This window comes from Sarcophilus harrisii, chromosome 1, assembly GCF_902635505.1.
Source record: "Sarcophilus harrisii chromosome 1, mSarHar1.11, whole genome shotgun sequence".
Taxonomy (NCBI): domain Eukaryota; kingdom Metazoa; phylum Chordata; class Mammalia; order Dasyuromorphia; family Dasyuridae; genus Sarcophilus; species Sarcophilus harrisii.
Window position 1 is genome coordinate 263,075,962 of NC_045426.1, and position 17,486 is coordinate 263,093,447.

The window sequence follows — 17,486 nt, forward strand, 5'->3', positions numbered from 1 at the left end:
AGGGAGAGGGAAGTGATAATAGAAAAGGGTGAATGAGATAGGATGGGGGAGAGGCAGGGAATATGACAGTGATGGTAGCAGAACTGGTCCAATAATTACTTAGGCATAGAACGATTTCAGATGACTGATTGTCTAGCCATCTACTAAGTGAGGCAGCTGGCAAATTCAGATCAAATCTGGTCTTAAGGTAATCATAATTCCCACTAATTTTTTCCCTCACTTTCCTTATCTTCCCCTCCTAACTATCTACCACCACCAGCAGTATCCACAAAAAGTGGGACAAAAATCACCAGCTCTTTGTGAAGTGGTAAGAAGCCAAGAGACAAGGATAAACTAGATTCTTTTTCCACCTCAGGTTCAAAAACTGTAGCCCAATGACATGTCCAAAAGGGATCTTCTATGATCAGCAGGAAGATTTCAGAAAAGCTGGAGAGGCTTATATGAACTGATACTAAGTGAAGTAAACAGAACCAAGAGAACACTGTACACAGCAACAAGATTGATGATGTGATGATCAGTGATGATGGATCTTTTCATCAGTGAGGTAATTCAGACAAATTCCAATAGACTTGTGATGGAGAGAGCCATCTGTACCCAGAGAGAAGACTGTGGGGACTGAGTGTGGAACACAAGATAGTATTTTCACTATTATTGTTTGCTTGCTTTTTGTTTTCTTTCTCATTTTTTCCCTTTTTGATCTGATTTTTCTTGTGCAACATGTAATTGTGGAAATATGTATAGAAGAACTGCACATGTTTAACTATACCAGATGGCCCTTCCCACTATTCTGTGCTGGCTCAATCATTTATTGTATACAGAGAATTGTAAGAGAGATTAAGGGGTGGAGTAAGACAGGCCAGAGGGACTTGGGTGGTGGAGGTGGAAAAAGGAGGTCGCAGAGATCCTGTGTCCATTCCCTTCACTTCTAACCCTAAAGACCAAGAATAAAGACCAAGGACTTTTGCTTATCCTGACTCCGGCTGATTCTAAGGTATCCAGGCTGCTAACTCTGTCTTCACATAGAGAGTCAGACATGATTTAAGTAACTGAATGACAAAAGTTCACCAGAGAGCTGAACATTCTATTCATTCCATTGAGCTACCTCCTGTCTATCCCACAGACTGGGACCAGTCTTGAGTTTCAGAACCCCAAGATCAGCCCTTCCACTAATAAACCTTTTTCAGTCCTCTTTCATAATTGCTACATGGTTTTTAGCAAAGTACTTTCCCCTTTTGGGGCCTCGAATACTTTTTCCAACAAACAAAGGACTTGGACTGAATATATTCTCTACCCACTGTGACATTCTATGATTCTAAAACAGTCAAAAGACCTACCATTAAATCTTGCCTCTGTCACTATTTGTGTGGCTTTAGGCAAGCTAATTCACATCTTTGAGACTCAGTTTCTTCCCCTGTAAAATGAGGGGAGCAGATTTGATGTCAGCTGAGACCTCTTCTAACTTCGATGCAATACTTCTAACATTCTGGCATTCTGTGACTGTCCTGACAACTCTGGCAAAGCAGCAACAGGCGATGAAGAATGGCCCAGTTTGGTTAGGCAGAGAAGAAATCCCCCCTCAATGTCTGGAAAGATCCAGTCACCTCAGATGAAATGTAAGCTCGCCACAAGACAAAAAGCGCACTGTCTCTCAGCCCAGCTGCTGGGCGACATACTGGATATTTATGATGGGGCAGGTAGTTTAAGAAAACAGAGACCTTCCACTGGAGACCCCCGCTCCCTGGCCCTTGCCGGGCACCCGGGTTAGAAAAGTTCAGGCACTAATTAAATCTGTACCGGACACTGTTCCACTGAGGACCGGATTGTAATGCTAAGAGGATGTTAATGTGCATTTTAAATATTTATTATAACTGAGGTAGGTTATGAAAACAGACATTTCTCCTTTCAACACTCTATAACGTCAGATTTAAAGGTTTGTCTTGGGCTCTGAGTGATTTCACAGCAGTTGTCAGGGGCTGGGAGGCCCATTCATCACATTCTCAGCGAGGGACCCCGCCGGACAGTGAAAGATTAGAGGGCTGATTTATGGAGCCTGGGTGAAAAAAAATGTTGTTCTAACTGGCGGCTGGGTGCAGATTCGTGCACACCTGTCTCTGTGTTGGGAGTAAGGGGTTTGTGCTCAAGCCCGGGAGCCCCCACCATCCTGGGTTCCAGCCGCGAAGCCAGCCAAAGTCCCGCTTCTTGTTGGCAGCCCACACTTCTGCTGGAAGCCCCTGCCCACTCTGGGTGGGCCCTTTGGCAGAGGTTGCAGGCAGCTACTGGCCCCAGATAGAAAAGCACGCGTCCAGGAAGCCTGGGAACAGTTGGAGCCTGGAAGACAGTAAATGGGAATGATTGGTTTCCAGATGTTTCCCTGCTGGGGGCTGATGGATAGCAGATTCAAGCATGCCCAAAGGCTGCCCACCTCTCCCCCCCCACAGGGCCCTTCAGTTCCTTGTAGAGGGGTGGGGGGGTTGGGGGTGCTGTTAGGGTTCTGGTCTGTTGGGTCTAGAACCAAGACACCTGTTGACATCTCTTTTACAGTCCAGGTTATGGGAGGAGAAAGTGTATATACACCCTATGAAAGACAAACATTAGATTATCTAGGGACAAAGGACTGGGGGGGAAATCCCTAAAGAGAGTCAGAAAAGTATCAAATAAATAAAAGTTTAAAAAAAAAAAAAACCTAAGGTCAAATCCAATCAACTAGCTGTGTTATTTTTGGGAAGCTTTGTCCTTTTGGGGGCTCATCTCCTCATCTTTGGAAATGTGGTAAGAGTATTAAGCGTCAAATCTAGTGCTTTAAATCAGGAAAGATGGCTTAAAATCCTGCCTTCAATTCCTACTATCTATGTGACTATGGGAAAATCATTTAGATTTTCTAGAGCCTAGTTTCTCTATCTGTAAAATGGGGATAACATACTTTCAGCAGGTAGAAACAATGGAACTTAGCACAGATTTAGCTTAATAAAATTAAGCAATCAATTAAAGTAAAAAGCTAACAGATGGCCCGCTTTCTTTCCTATTCTTCAGGGACACTATCCCATTTGAACTTCTCCACAGCCTGGTTCAACTTTGTTCTTGGTCTCAGTATCAGTAGCATCAGTAAAAAATTTGGGGTATTCCAGAATCTGTGTTTCCTCCAACCCCATGGAGCCTTGTTTCCTAAGTCAGGGGTCTCTTTTCTCCAAGTCTCATTCAATTGAATTTGTCTTCAAAAGTTGATTTGTGACATAAGAAATAATGAATTGATGGATTTCAAAAGATCCTGGAAAAACTTATATGAACTGATGTTGAGTGAAGTAAGCAGAACCAGAAGAACGTTGTACACAGTAGTAGCAAAGATAATTAACTGTGATTGACTTAGCTCTTCTCAGCAATATAATGATCCAAGACAATTCCAAAAAATCTGTGGTGGAAAATGCTATCCCATCCAGAGAAAGAAGTATAGAATCTGAATGCAGACCAAAGCGTGCTATTTTTGTTTTTTTTTGTTGTTGTTGTTAGTAGTTTTTCACTTTTGTTTTGATTCTTCTTTTACAATGTGACATATAGAGAAACATTTAACATGATTGCACATATCTAACATATTAGATTGCTTGCCATCTTAGAGAGGCAGATGGGAGGCAGGAAGGGAGAAAGCTTTTATCACCTTTTCCCTGGATCATTATAAAAGTCTCTTAATTGATCTCCTTGCTTCCATTCCATTCCCCCACCCTAATCCATCTTCCAAATAGCTGCCAGAATAATCTTTCTAAGGTAGATATAACTTTGTAACTCCCCTGCCCAAAATCTCAAATGGCTTCCTATTGTACCTAAAATAGATTAAAAATTTTCTAGCATTAAGAACCTTCCAAACTATGCCCAAAGCACCATCAAAATGTGCATATCCTTTGATCCAGCAGTGTTTCTACTGGGCTTATATCCCAAAGAGACCTTAAAGGAGGGAAAGGGACCCACATGTGCAAAAATGTTTATGGCAGCCTGTTTTGTAGTGGCTAGAAACTGGAAACTGAATGGATGCCCCTAGTTGGAGAGTGGCTGAATAAGTTATGGTATAAGAATGTTATGGAATATTATTGTTATAAGAAATGATCAGCAGGATGATTTTAGAGAGGCCTGGAGAAACTTATATGAACTGATGCTGATGAAATGAGCAGAATCAGGAGATCATTATACATGGCAACAACAAGATTATATAAAGATCAATTCTGATGGACATAGCTCTTTTCAGCAAGGAGATAATTGAGGCTAGTTCTAATGATCTTGTGATGATGAGAACCATCTACAACTAGAGAGAAGTCTTTGGGAATTGATGATGGATCACAATATAACATTTTCACTCTTTTTGTTGTTATTTGTTACATTTTATTTTCTTTCTCATTTTTTTCTTTTTGATTTGATTTTTCTTGTTCAGCAAGATAATTATATAAGTATGTATGACTATATTGGATTTAACATATATTTTATCATGTTTAACATATATTGGATTACTTGCCATCTAGGGGAGGAGGTGAGGGGAAGGGGAGGAATTGGAACACCAAGGTTTTGCAAGGGTTAATGTTGAAAAATTATCCTTGTATGTGTTTTGAAAATAAAAAGATTTAATAAAAAAAGCAAAAAGAACCTTCCAAATGACTTTTCCTGCCTAATTTTATGACCCTCCCTATCATTATACATTCCAGCCAAAATGGACTAGTTATTCTATAGTTCAGTGGTTTATCTGTCATATCCATTCATCATCTATTTTACTTCCAGTTCTTTGTAAGCAATTTCCCCATTCCTAGAATAAGCCTCTTCCTTATATCTGCTTCTAACAATATTTTTCTTGGTAGAGTTATGAAGTTATCTAACCATTCTGGAGAGCAGTTTGGAATTATGCCCAAAGGTCTATCAAACTGTGCATACTCTTTGACCCAACAGTGTCTCTACTGGACCTGTATCCCAAAGAGATCATAAAAAAGGGAAAAGGACCCCCATGTGCAAAAATGTTTGTAGCTGCTCTTTTTGTAGTGGCTAAAAACTGGAAACTGAGTTGGATGCCATCAGTTGGCGAAAGGCTGAATAAATTATGGTATATGAATATTATGGAATATTATTGTTCTATAGGAAACAATTAGCAATTACAATTAGCAAAAATAATTAGCAAGGTGATTTCAGAAAGGCTTGAAGAGACTTACATGAACTGATGCTAAGTGAAGTAAGTAGAACCAAGAGATCACTGTATGAGGCAACAAGATTATACGATCAATTCTGATGGACATGGCTCTTTTCAATAATGAGATGACTCAGGCCAGTTCCAAAAGACTTATGATGGAGAGAGCCATCTGCATCCAGAGAGTGGATTGAGGGAACTGAATGTGCATCACAACATCGCGTTTTCACCTTTTGTTGTTGCTATCTGCTTGCTTTTTGTTTTCTTTCTCGTTTGTTTTAGTGATCTGATTTTGCTTGTGCAACATAATTGTAGAAATATGTATAGAAAAACTGCACATGTTTAATATATATTGGATTACTTGCTTTCTAAGGGAAGGAGTGTGGGAAATGGAGGGAGAAAAAAATTTGGAACACAAGGTTTTGCAAGGATAAATGTTGAAAAATATCTTTGCATATATTTTGAAAATTAAAAGCTATTATTAAAAATAAATATTTTTCTTCAAGGCTCATCTCAGGTGCCATCTCCTGCATGGGACTGCTGCCACCTTTAATCTTCAAATTACCTTGTGTTTGTTTATCAATATATTATCTTGCTTTCCCCTAGTAGAAAGTATGCTCTTTGAGGAGAGGGACTTTCTGGTTCTTGTCTTTGAATACTCAGCTCTTATTAGCTGGTACATAGTAGATAACTAACAAATGTCTTTTAAACTCAACAGAGTTGATAGAGATAGAGTGTGTCTCTAGCACTTAGACCAGAACCTGAAACACAGAAGGTACTTAATAATTGTTTTGTGTAGTTAAGAACCTTGCTTGTAGCTGCCCTGAAAAATGAAAATACAAAGAGACAGCACATTGGAAAATGGTAGTGGGAATGGAGGGGGTAAGGTTAGACAGGAAGATGGACTCTATGACCTCATAAGATTCCTCTGGGACTTTAAGAATCTTAGTCTGAAAATAATGCTAATGCTATTCCCTAAAGAAAAGGAAAAAGAAAAAGAAAGAGCAATTTCCAAATATCCAAGCATTGTTCATAAGAATTCAGAATCATCCACAAGTGAGGTGCTGTAGGTCAGGCCCATCTCAGGCAGGTTTAGTGTTTGATATTCAGGATTGGAAGGAAATGAGATAATCATAGACTATTTAACTATTAACAAAAGAAGATTTGCTTACTCATCATAACAAGAATATAGCATTAAGTTAGACAGAGCTTCCCTCTCTCTGTGTAACTAGAGTCAACTCCAAAAGGAACTAACTTGACAGTCTAGAGAATTGACTACGTCTATTAAGATGAGATTTAAAGGAATAAATAGAACATGGGTTCAAAAAAAGCAACTTCAGGAAGCAATAAATTGGAAAGCATTCTTACATTCAAGAGTTCTGATAAAGGCCTCATTTCTAAAATATATAGAGAACTGACTCAAATTTGTAAGAACTCAAGCCATTCTCCAATTGATAAATGGTCAAAGGACATGAACAGACAATTTTCAGATGAAGACATTAAAACCATTTCTAGTCATATGAAAAGGTGCTCCAAATCACTATTAATCAGAGAAATGCAAATTAAGACAACTCTGAGATACCACTACACACTTCTCAGATTGGCTAAAATGATAATGATGAATGTTGGAGGAAATGTGGGAAAACTGGGACACTGATACATTGTTGGTGGAATTGTGAAGGAATCCAGCCATTCTGGAGAACAATTTGGAACTATGCTCAAAAAGTTATCAAACTCTGCATACCCTTTGATCCAGCAGTGTCCCTACTGAGTCTATATTCAAAAAAAAGATCATAAAGGAGGGAAAGGGACCCACATTGCAAAAATGTTTATGGCAGCCCATTTTGTAGTGGCAAGAAATTGGAAACTGAGTGGATGTCGATCAGCTGGAGAAATGCTATGTTGCATTTTCACTCTTTTTGTTGTGGTTTGCTTGAATTTTATTTTTTCCCATTTGTTTTTACTTTTTGATCTAATTTTTCTTGTGCAGGCAAGATAATTGTATTAATATGTATGCATATATTGGATTTAATACATATTTTATCATGTTTAACATATATTGGATTACATGTCATCTAGGATCAATGTTTAAAAAATTATCCTCACATATGTTTTGAAAACAAAAAACTTCAATTAAGAAATTAAAAATAAAATAAATAAGATAAAAATGTTTGGAGATTTGGGTCAAAAAAACCCACCAAAAAAAAAAAACAGAAAAAAAAGCAACTATACAAGTTTAAGATGGGATTTTTGTTATTTATCCTTCATTCTCAAAGAAGCAGATGTGACTAGATAATTTATCTGAAAAAGATATATGGGTTTCAATGGACCATAAGAATTGAGAATATGATATGGAGGCAGCTAAGAAAGCTAATAAGATTTTAGGATACATTTAGCAAGGCATATTGTTCTCTATGAGAAGACATTAGTCATCTCAAGGAAGTATTAGTCCACCTATACTCAGTGAGGTGGCTCACTGAGTAAAGGGTTGCACCTAGAATAAGAAAGACCTCAGTTCAAATCTAGCCTCAAATATTTTCTAGCTAGATGACCACTTATCCTTAGTCTACCTCAGTTTCCTTATCTGTAAGATGGGGACAATAACAACATCAACATTCCAAGGTTTTTATGAGGACCAAATGAGATAATATTTGTAAAGTGCTTAACACAGTTCCCTGGCACAGAGCAGGTAATTAATAAATGTTTATGCATCTCCCCTATCCCTTACTACCAGTGTGGTCCTTGGTGAGACATTTAATCTCTATTTGCTTCAGCTTCTTCATCTGTAAAATGGGAATAATAAAAGCACCTACTTCCCGGGGTTCTTATGAGGATAAAAACAAATTAATTTCTGTAAAGTGTTCTACAGCTTTTAAAAGGTGCTCTGTAAATGCTAGCTATTATTATATTATAGCACTTGGCTCTGGTCAGACCACCTCTAGAATATCAAGCACAGTTCTGGATGTCACATTTTGGGAAGGATGTGACATTTCCAAAGGAGGGGATGCTGGATGATAAGAAGGCTTGACTTTGTGCCATCGGAGAAGCTGAAGCAAGTTGGGCTGTTTCCACTAGTAAAAAGAAAACTGTGGAGGGGAAAGTATGTTAACTGTGTTTAAACAGTTGGAGGACTATCACTTGAAAGAGAGATCAGGCCCATTTTTCTTGCCCCCTATAGCAGAACAAGAATCAATGGATAGAAGCTGAGAAAAGGCAAAGTTAGACTTGTTATCAGGGAAAACTTTCAACCTCCATTTTCACTGATCGCTCCTTGCCTAGAACACTCTCTCTCCCCAAGCATGTATTCTCTAGCTTTTTTCAAGTCTCAGTATAAGCATATTGCTTATAAAAATATTTTTTCTTTTCTTTTTAATGGGTGAGGAGCAAGAGGGAAAGAAAATATATTTGTTATTTTTAAAAATATAGTTATCCCTTCCACAATGCAACTCTTTCAATAAGTTTCAATATTTCAAAGATCAATATAAAAAATTAAATTGGAGTCAGTGGATGACATAAAGTCCATGATGAAACACTTAATCCAAATTTTATAATAAAGTACTATAAACACCCCATAAAAGAAAAAAAATCAGACTTCTTCTCTGTTATGAAGGAAAGGTCAAAGAATTTGGATTTTTCCAGATCTCAAGGTGGCAAATCTCCAACTTCAATGTAGAGAAATTGGGGGAAAGGAGGTACTATAAACAAGCTATTACATGTACTTTCAAATGTATTATTTATTTTACTTAATTGTTTTATTTTGTTACAAGAGGCCTCTTATGGAGTGAGCATATCTGTGAATGCTTGTAAAAACAAAACACATCAATAAAATTTTTAAAAATTCCACTTTTTGCAAAAATCCTTTCCCAATATTCTTTAATGAGACTACCTTCCTTCTGAGATTATTCCAAATTTGTCTTGTCAATATCTTATTCGTATAGTTGTTCACATGACTGTGTTCTCCCCCATTAGACTGAGAGTTCCTTGAGCACATGGACTAGGTTTTTTGTTAATTGGCTTGGTTTGGGTCTTTCTTTTTATTCCTGGTACTTAACATGGTACAGTAGGTAACAGAAGGTATTTAATAAATGCTTGTTGCATTTATTGTTGCATTACTGACTTTCAACAATTTTTGCTTAGTCAATTTTTAGTTGAGCCTGACTCTACATGAGCCCTTTTGGGGTTTTCTTGGCAAAGATGTTAGAGTGATTTGCCATTTCCTTCTCCAGCTTGTTTTATAGATGAGGAACCGAGGCAAACAAGGTAAAGTGATTTGTCCAGGATCACACAGCTAGTAAATGTCTGAGCCCAGGTTGGAACTCAGGAAAATGAGTCTTCCTGATTCTAGACCCAATACTCTTATCTATACTACCACCTAGTCTTTTCTTTTCAAATCTAAGTAGATTTTTATTTTTTTAAATATTTTATTTTTCCAACTATGTACAAACATTTTTAAACATTATTTTCTAAAATTTTGAGTTTCAAATTCTTTTCTTCTTTCCCTGTCTCTTCATTGATAAAGCAAGCAAATTTATAAAAGTTATTTATGCATGGTCATACAAAACATATTTCCATATAAGTCATGTTGTACAAGAAAACATAGACCAAAACTGAACAAAACCAAATCCCCACAAATAAAAAAGTTTTATAAAAAAGCTTCAATCTGCATTCAGACTCTTTCTCTGGAGGTGGGTAGCATTTTTTTTTACAAGTTCTTCATAATTGTTTTGGATGATCATACTTCTGATAATAGCTAAATTTGCAGTTAATTATATACAATATTGCTGTTAATGTATACAATGTTTTCCTGTTTCTGTTGTCTTCATTTTGCATGAGTTCATGTATTTTCAGATTTTTCTGAAAGCATTTTGCTTTCATTTTTATAGGACAATAGTATTCTAGCATAGTTGCCACCTAGTCTTTTCAACAATTTAGATCAAAAGCAAAATGGGTTGCTTGAGAGGTAGGACAGCTCCCCTTTATGGCTCATCTTCATTCAAAGCCTGGATGGCCAGTTGTTGGAGGTTTTGCAAAGGGCATAACCTCCTGTTCAGACACAGCTCAAAGCAGAGGAAAAGTGACTTGTATAAAAACTGAGTTGAGAATAATTGATAGATCCAGGATTAAAACCCGGTTTCCAATACTGCTACTCATTCCCCTCTAGGGAACTCAAGGTATTGGTGGCTTAGATTCATCTCTTTCCAAACAGAACCACAACTATCTTTGTCTTATTAGCCTCTAATTCCACATCCAAGCTTATAGCCTGAGTGTCTCTCTCTCTCTCTCTCTCTCTCTCTCTCTCTCTCTCTCTCTCTCTCTCTCTCTCTCTCTCTCTCTTTCTCTTCCAAACTATTTGCTCATCAGGAACTCCTAATGGAATTAAAGTCCCATCACTCATGGCTGGCTGCCAGTTATTTTGGCTACTTCCTAGACCTCAGAAATTCTTCAACTGCCTCCAGATGCCTCTGGTACAAAACTTTTGTGCTGGGGAATTTGTTAGCCTCAGCTGTAGAGCCATCTATCTAGCATCCTTGACACTAGTCCTGAAATCCAACTCACTTCCAAAGCTCCATTCCAGGCAGATGAACTGAATAAACAGTAAGATGGTCCTAAGACCCAGGGTCTCCCAGTTTTAGTCAGAAGGGAAAGTGCTATTCACACAGCAAGCTAGATTGTCCACTGCCAAGCTACACAGTAGTGATCCTATAGGTTTGGAGCTGAGGGGGACTTAGGAAATATTAGTTCAATTTCCTAATTTCACATATAAAGAAAAAGAGTCTCACAGAACTCAAGATCAGGTCAAGTTCTTCTGACTCTAAATCCAATGAACTTATCATTGTACAACACTACCTCTGTTTATAGAATAGCATGAAAGAAGCATCATTTGTTCAATAATCTAAAAGGAGGAGATATTGCTGGAATGGGCAGAGTTCTCAGCTGTATTCTTCCCCTGTGTTGGGGAGAAGAACCTTGTCATAGTAGAAAAAGCACAATATCTGAACTTAGAAGACCTGATATTATAACTTGGCTTAGAACCTATGTGAATCTTAATGTTTGTATCTGTAAAATTGTGGGGAAAATAATATTTATACTACACTCTAGTCCTTACTTTAAGAATCAAATAAAGGCAATGAGTGTTCCTGGATATTATCCTTTGTTGTCCAATTAATGAAGTCTTTGGTCCAGCATTGCTGGTATTTCTCTAGACAAGGTATAAAGATCTTCATTGACCCTATTTGATTAGGAAGAAGTTCAATCATTGATGATGTTTGGTCATGACTGGCCTAGGCTAGAGGGACTTTATCCTAGGGCTTAGAGCTAGAGTAGGTGTGCTTCCTCTCCAGGAGGAACATCCCCATGCTTTACTTCTTGGTCCACATTCTAGTGAGGGACAAGCATCATCCCAGGATACACCTCATCCCTTGGTTCCTATTGCTATGAAATGCTCTCAATTAGCTTGTCCTTCGGTGATTACTGGCCCCTCCTCCAGGGCCAGATAACACCCTTCTCTCCCATAGTGACAGCACCTTCTATATATTCCAACTTCTTCAACTGTGTAGCTTATGATCTCATATAGAGTCTCATAATTAGATGTAGGGATTATGAAATTATGATTTATTACAGTAAGTGTTTGATTTATGTAATTTATGTAAATAATACTCGTTTGAATATTGAGGGTTGAGTGAAATTTTCTGAGGCCAAAAGGAGTCTTGAGTGGAAAAAGTTTTAAAAGTTTCTATATAACTATACATCCTAAATGTTCCCACTCAGTTTTGGCTTCTTGTAACTTATTTATTCTGTCCACTTTAAAACTGCTCATTTCCCCCCTCTATTTATGTTCTATTTTCATGGTAGTCAAAGTAGGAAGGAGTTGGAAGGAATCTCAGAGACCAAATGATCTAGTTCATCGATAGACAAGAATATCCTCTACAATATATCTGATGAGGGCCATCCAACTTTTGCTCTAATATATCCGATGAAAAGGATCCTATGCCATCTCAAAATAACCCATTCTATTATTTACAAGCTCTTATTGTGGTTTTCTAAAAGTTCCAATGATATCACAGGGTGATGTCTTGACTTATCAGTGAATTGGATTTTGAGTGGGGGAGATTTGCACAAAGTCATCAGCCTTACTCTCTCTTCTAGAGTCATCCAAGTTCAATGGCAGGAAAAAAGTCAGAATAACTGAAAATGACCCAAAATGCAGTGGATGACTTGCATCTTTGATGTCTGACCAAGCTCTAAGCACTTCCAGCATTTGCTTCAGCTGCCTTAATGGCCCTTGGAAGAAATTGTTCTCATCCTCCCTTCTTCACGTGTTTTGATCAGACATCTCCTTAACTCACCAGTGGGTTTGAAGCCTGTCCATTACCCTTAACCTGATTTAGTCCATTTGCTGAGATGATTTTATAGGATAGGATTACTGCACATGCTACAGCTTCTTAGAGCCACAGGTGAGAGTTGGGTGCCAGGTGGATAGCTAGGGTGGATAAGCAGCCCTGAAAAGGGCTCAGCAAGTCCTTACACCAGAGGTGTAGTCCTCCCTGAACCCCATACAGCCCAAATTGCTAGCTCTAACTGTTAAGGGAAGGAAAGTACCTAGAAAACATTGTAGAGCATAAGGCTAAGCTGTACAAATATTATCTCATTTGATTCTTGAAACAACCCTTAGATGTAAGTGTTATTATTATCTCTGTTTTACAGCAGAAGATACCAAAGAGACAGTGGCTAAGAGTCTTGCCTAGGGTCACAAAACTAATAAATGGATGAGGCTGGATTTGAACTCAGCTCCTTGGCTCCAGGTCCAAAGCTCTAACAACTGCACCACCTACCTGTCTATTTCTTTACCATAAAACTAAATCTGCCTCTGAAAGTTTCATGCATTGCTTCCAGTCTTCCTTTCTGATGACAAGAAAAGCACATTTTATCCTCTTCCCATGAGTCAGTCCTTCAGGACTTGAATGCAATGGTTCCTGGCTCTGTTCCTTACCAGTTCTATTGTCCTGAAATAACTCACCTGACCTCTCTGAAACTCGATTTCTATTTCTGTAAAATAAAGTAATGGCACTATAGAAAGAACACTGGATTGGTTTCAAATCCCTATTCCTCTATGAAATATTGATATGGCAATGGACAAGTTACCTCCTACTCTCAAGACCATCTCACCTCATTTTTGTTACAAGTCCTAGTTATGATGCTCGAGGTATCTGTTTGATATAATGTGAATTTTTCATTTTTTTTGTCAAAACCACATTGAGGATGATTCCTTAATGATTGATGACTCATTACTCATTCATATAGATGGATTATAGTCTTGAGGTTGAGCTGGAAGGAAGGAGGCTTGCAGCCTGTAGAGATAAAACAAGATCTGAGTGAGTGAATACATTCCCCTGAAGGGAAGTTACAGAGAACCATGATCCAAGGGAAATAGTTATTGTATCTAGTCTTCTGGATTTAACAGAAGAGAATCTAGACCATGATGAAATCTAGAGTAATAAGAAGAAATCTTTGAGCAAGGAAGACCTATAGTTGAGGAGCATCAAAAGATAGAACCAGAATCCAGAGCAGTCAAACCTCAACCTTCTTCTTTGTACTATGAGTTATAGGGACTTGATGGATTCAAGGAAAAAGGGATCTAATTGGTGATGAGGCACTTTCTTCTCTCAAGGAGTCACACTAAGGAGAATACTATAAGTATAGGTCACTGGGGAGCCAAGGCTCATCAGAGAAAAAGTTTTACCAAAGCCAAGTTCTTTCCTCTTGCCAGGGAGGAGAACTTACCTAAGACAATACCATATACAGAGTACTGCAAATACAATTCCCTGGAGAGGAAAAACCTCACCAAGATAGAGAATGAGAATTATCTCAACTGCTTATGGATTTAGGCAAGAGTCTTACATATAAAAAATGTCCCATATTCAATGTATTATTAACCTGAATGTTTTGGTTATAGCTTTTACTAAAGCGATCTAAAGCAGTCCAGTTCTAATGTTCCTTAGAGAAAATCTAGGTAGGGGCCAAGCCCAAAAGAAACTTATAAAGAGATCCCTGTAATTGAATCCAATGTAGACTCAGAGCTTTGATTCTGGGGCCTCAGGTTACATTTTACAGGGTGTCCCAAAAGTCTTAGCACAGTTTCAGCTTTACTAAGTTTAAGATGAAGATTCTGGGGCAACTGAGCTCTCTGTTGAGAGCTTCTTTCTTAAAGAATTATCTAACTATGAGCAGTTATTATTGGTGTTTTATTCTGATGTCTCTTCTATAAAAAGATAACACAACTGTGACATTGTCACCTCAGAAGTAGGCAGATGATTCTAGATTTTTGGATCTTGAACTAAGCAAAAGGAAAGATAAAATTGCTACTGTGAATTCTATCAGTGATGTGATTCAAAGTGATTGGCCCTTCAAAAGACATACCCGAGATTATAACATGAATGTGCTCCAGACAACAACAAAAGAAGACTTTTTCTCTAAAATGTATTCTTTTGTCATCACAATGGGCTCTGTTTTATTCTTAGTCTCAGTGGTAACCTGAGCCTAAACTGACAAGCACTGGGAGCTGCTTTGCCATCAGTAGAGAAGGATTGATACCATACCATTTGCACTCCTTCCTTTAAACATCCTTGTAGCCAAAATCCAACACATAAGAGGTGGCCATTTGGAGTTCTAGGGGCTGTCAGCCCCTTTAGAATAGGAATCAAACTCACAACTCAAGCTTTCATTACTATTTAGTCATGAAAATCTATAAGACTAACTCCAGGCTTCTCTCCCCAAAAAAGTGGTCCAAATAAAAAAAGAATAACTACAGGTTGGGAGCCCCAGTACAAAGATCACTATATACTTAGTGTTGGGTCACTTCAGTTGTGACTCCAGATACTGAAGTGGTTTACTATATCCTTTTCTAGCTTATTTTTCAGATGAGGAAACTGAGGCAAACAGGATTGAGTGAATTGCCCAGGGTCATAAAGCTAGTAAATATCTGAAGCTGGATTTAAACTCAGGAAGATGAATTTTGCCGACTCAAAGTCTGGCACTCTTTCCACTGTGCAACTAATTGTTCTTTTTGTGGGGAACTCATAATAATAGTAATTTGGTAGGGAAGAGGGCTGGGAAAGAAACTTAATAGCCTGAGCCCTTAGAAATTCCTTCATGCAAATATACATCATAGCCTACATTCTCTGGGGAGGGCTATTTCATTTCCTTTTTATCTAGGGCAGCTAAGTGATTCAGTAGATCAAGTGCCAGGTCTGAAGTCAGAAAGACTCATCTTTCTGAGTTCAAGAATTCAACCTCAGATGCTTCCTAGCTATGTGATCCTGGGTAAGTCACTTAATCCTATTTGCCTCAGTTTCCTCATCTGTAAAATGAGCTAGAGAAGAAAATGACAAGCCATTTCTAATATCTTTATCAAGAAAATCTCAAGTGGACTCATAAAGAATTGGACCTGACTGAAACAACTGAACAACCAAAAATACCAGCTGGAGCTACATCTAGGGGATAGATATTTAGCTGAGATGAGAGCCCCTTCTTCTAGGTATTTGCTTTCCTACAAGGGCTATGACATATACAAGGGATAGAAGCTGGACCTATAACTTCACTGGCTTAGGGAACTCCCAGTTGAGGAAATTCCCTCCTAAGGATCTTTTTCATTTTATAATAATAATATCCAACGTTTATAGAGAGCTTTAAAGTTTGCAGAGTCTTTTACTCACTATCTTACTAGATCCTCACAACAATACTGTAAGATATTTGTTATTATTGTCATTATACAGATGAAGAAGCTTTCTGACCTCCTCTTTATCCACCATGCCCTGGTGTTTCAATATATAAATAATAACATATCTGTCTATAACAAAGAAGTACAAAACAAAATGCTATATATTTGTGAGAGATGGTTACTACTAATCAACAAGTCAAACAGGCGCCATCAGGGAAGGCTTCCTGGAGGAGATAGCATTGGGTTAAATGAGTAGGAACCCAGTAGGAAAAGAGAGAGAAAGTGGACATTCAAGACATAGAGGATGGCCGAAGCAAAGTTATGGAAGCGAGAGGGAGTAAGGGATTTATACAGGGAACAGCTGATAGTCAAGTTAGTGAATATATAATAAAATGTATAATGATATTAAATAAGCCTGCACAGATATAATGGCATCAGATTATAGAGAGATCCTTGAATTCCAGCAAAAGAATTCAACCTTTACTTTATAGGTGATGGGGAGCCCTCAAGGATCTGGAGAGAGTCAGAAGCACACATAGGGACAATCATTCCTGTAACAATATGGAGGGGAGAGCAATATGAAGGGAAAGGGGAAATAGGGAGAAATACCCATCAGGAAGCTACTTCAGTGGTTTAGGAGAATGGTAATGGATGAGGGTCTCTCTTAGGGTCTAATGTGCACTATGGTGATGATGATGGGAGCAGAGAGGAGGGGCTGGTTTAGAGCTGGAGGGTTTTGGATAGCAGCTTGAACCACTGGTGGACCCGGGAAGAGAGAAAGACAAGCCAAACATGTAGGATTCAGCAAACACTAAGTCCTCCACTCCCTGACCCTCTGCATTTCCCCCACGTCTTCCCCACCGCTGGAAAATTTTGAGATGCAGCTAATCAGCCAACCTGCACATGTATCTCGCTGCCTGGAGGAGGCATGGGCCCTAATGCACGATTCCCTGTTCCCCGCACAGTCTCCGATCCGTCGATGGCTCCGAGCGCTCAGCCTCCCGCTCTCTCTCACTTAGTGGCTCTGGTGACATAAAACCTCGTGTTCCCAGACAGAATCACACTCGTCTGGCTCTGTCAATTAGAGAACACCGTGCTGGCATTGGAATCGGGGTGTTAGTCAAAGCAGGGACCGAACAGAGACAAGATTGGTTCAATAGTCAATGCTGGGATTTGGGGCGCTCACACGAAGGGTGCTATGCAAGTGGTAGCGATTGATTTCGATCAATTGTCCTCCTCTCCTACCCACCCCCTGCCACCATCCTTCAAGCTCTAGATTTCCCATGAGGCCTAGGAGTGGGAAAAAAAACCCTGTCTTTGGAAAGAAAGTACTAAAAGGGCAATTTTCTTGTTCCCTGCGGTCTGTCCAAGCTCAGCGGGGCTCTGTCGCAGCAGGCCGCTGCCTACTTAAACATTTAGAGTGGGGGAAAACAACTCCAAGGCTCGGCTGTCTGATAACTCACCAAAAAAAGAGAGTTTCCAAGAGCTGGGCCCCAGGACGGGACAATCCCCAGGGGCAGGGAAAGGGTCTAGTGGCCTAAGAACAGAGAGGGCAAGAAACTTTTCCAGGGGGAATTTAATGCTCCTTTCCTCCTTAGAAGTATTCAGAAATTGGAT

The 17,486-nt window shown here is 38.8% G+C and overlaps 1 long non-coding RNA gene across 1 annotated transcript; it reads right to left on the reverse strand.

Annotated features, from left to right (window-relative positions):
- Positions 1-1,851: 1,851 nt before the first annotated feature.
- On the reverse strand, positions 1,852-16,938 carry LOC116421056. The gene is made up of 3 exons (XR_004231375.1): positions 16,767-16,938; positions 13,319-13,500; positions 1,852-2,328 (listed from the first exon to the last, which is right to left on the reverse strand). It is a non-coding gene; the product is annotated as an uncharacterized LOC116421056 (long non-coding RNA).
- Between the last annotated feature and the right edge of the window lie 548 nt (positions 16,939-17,486).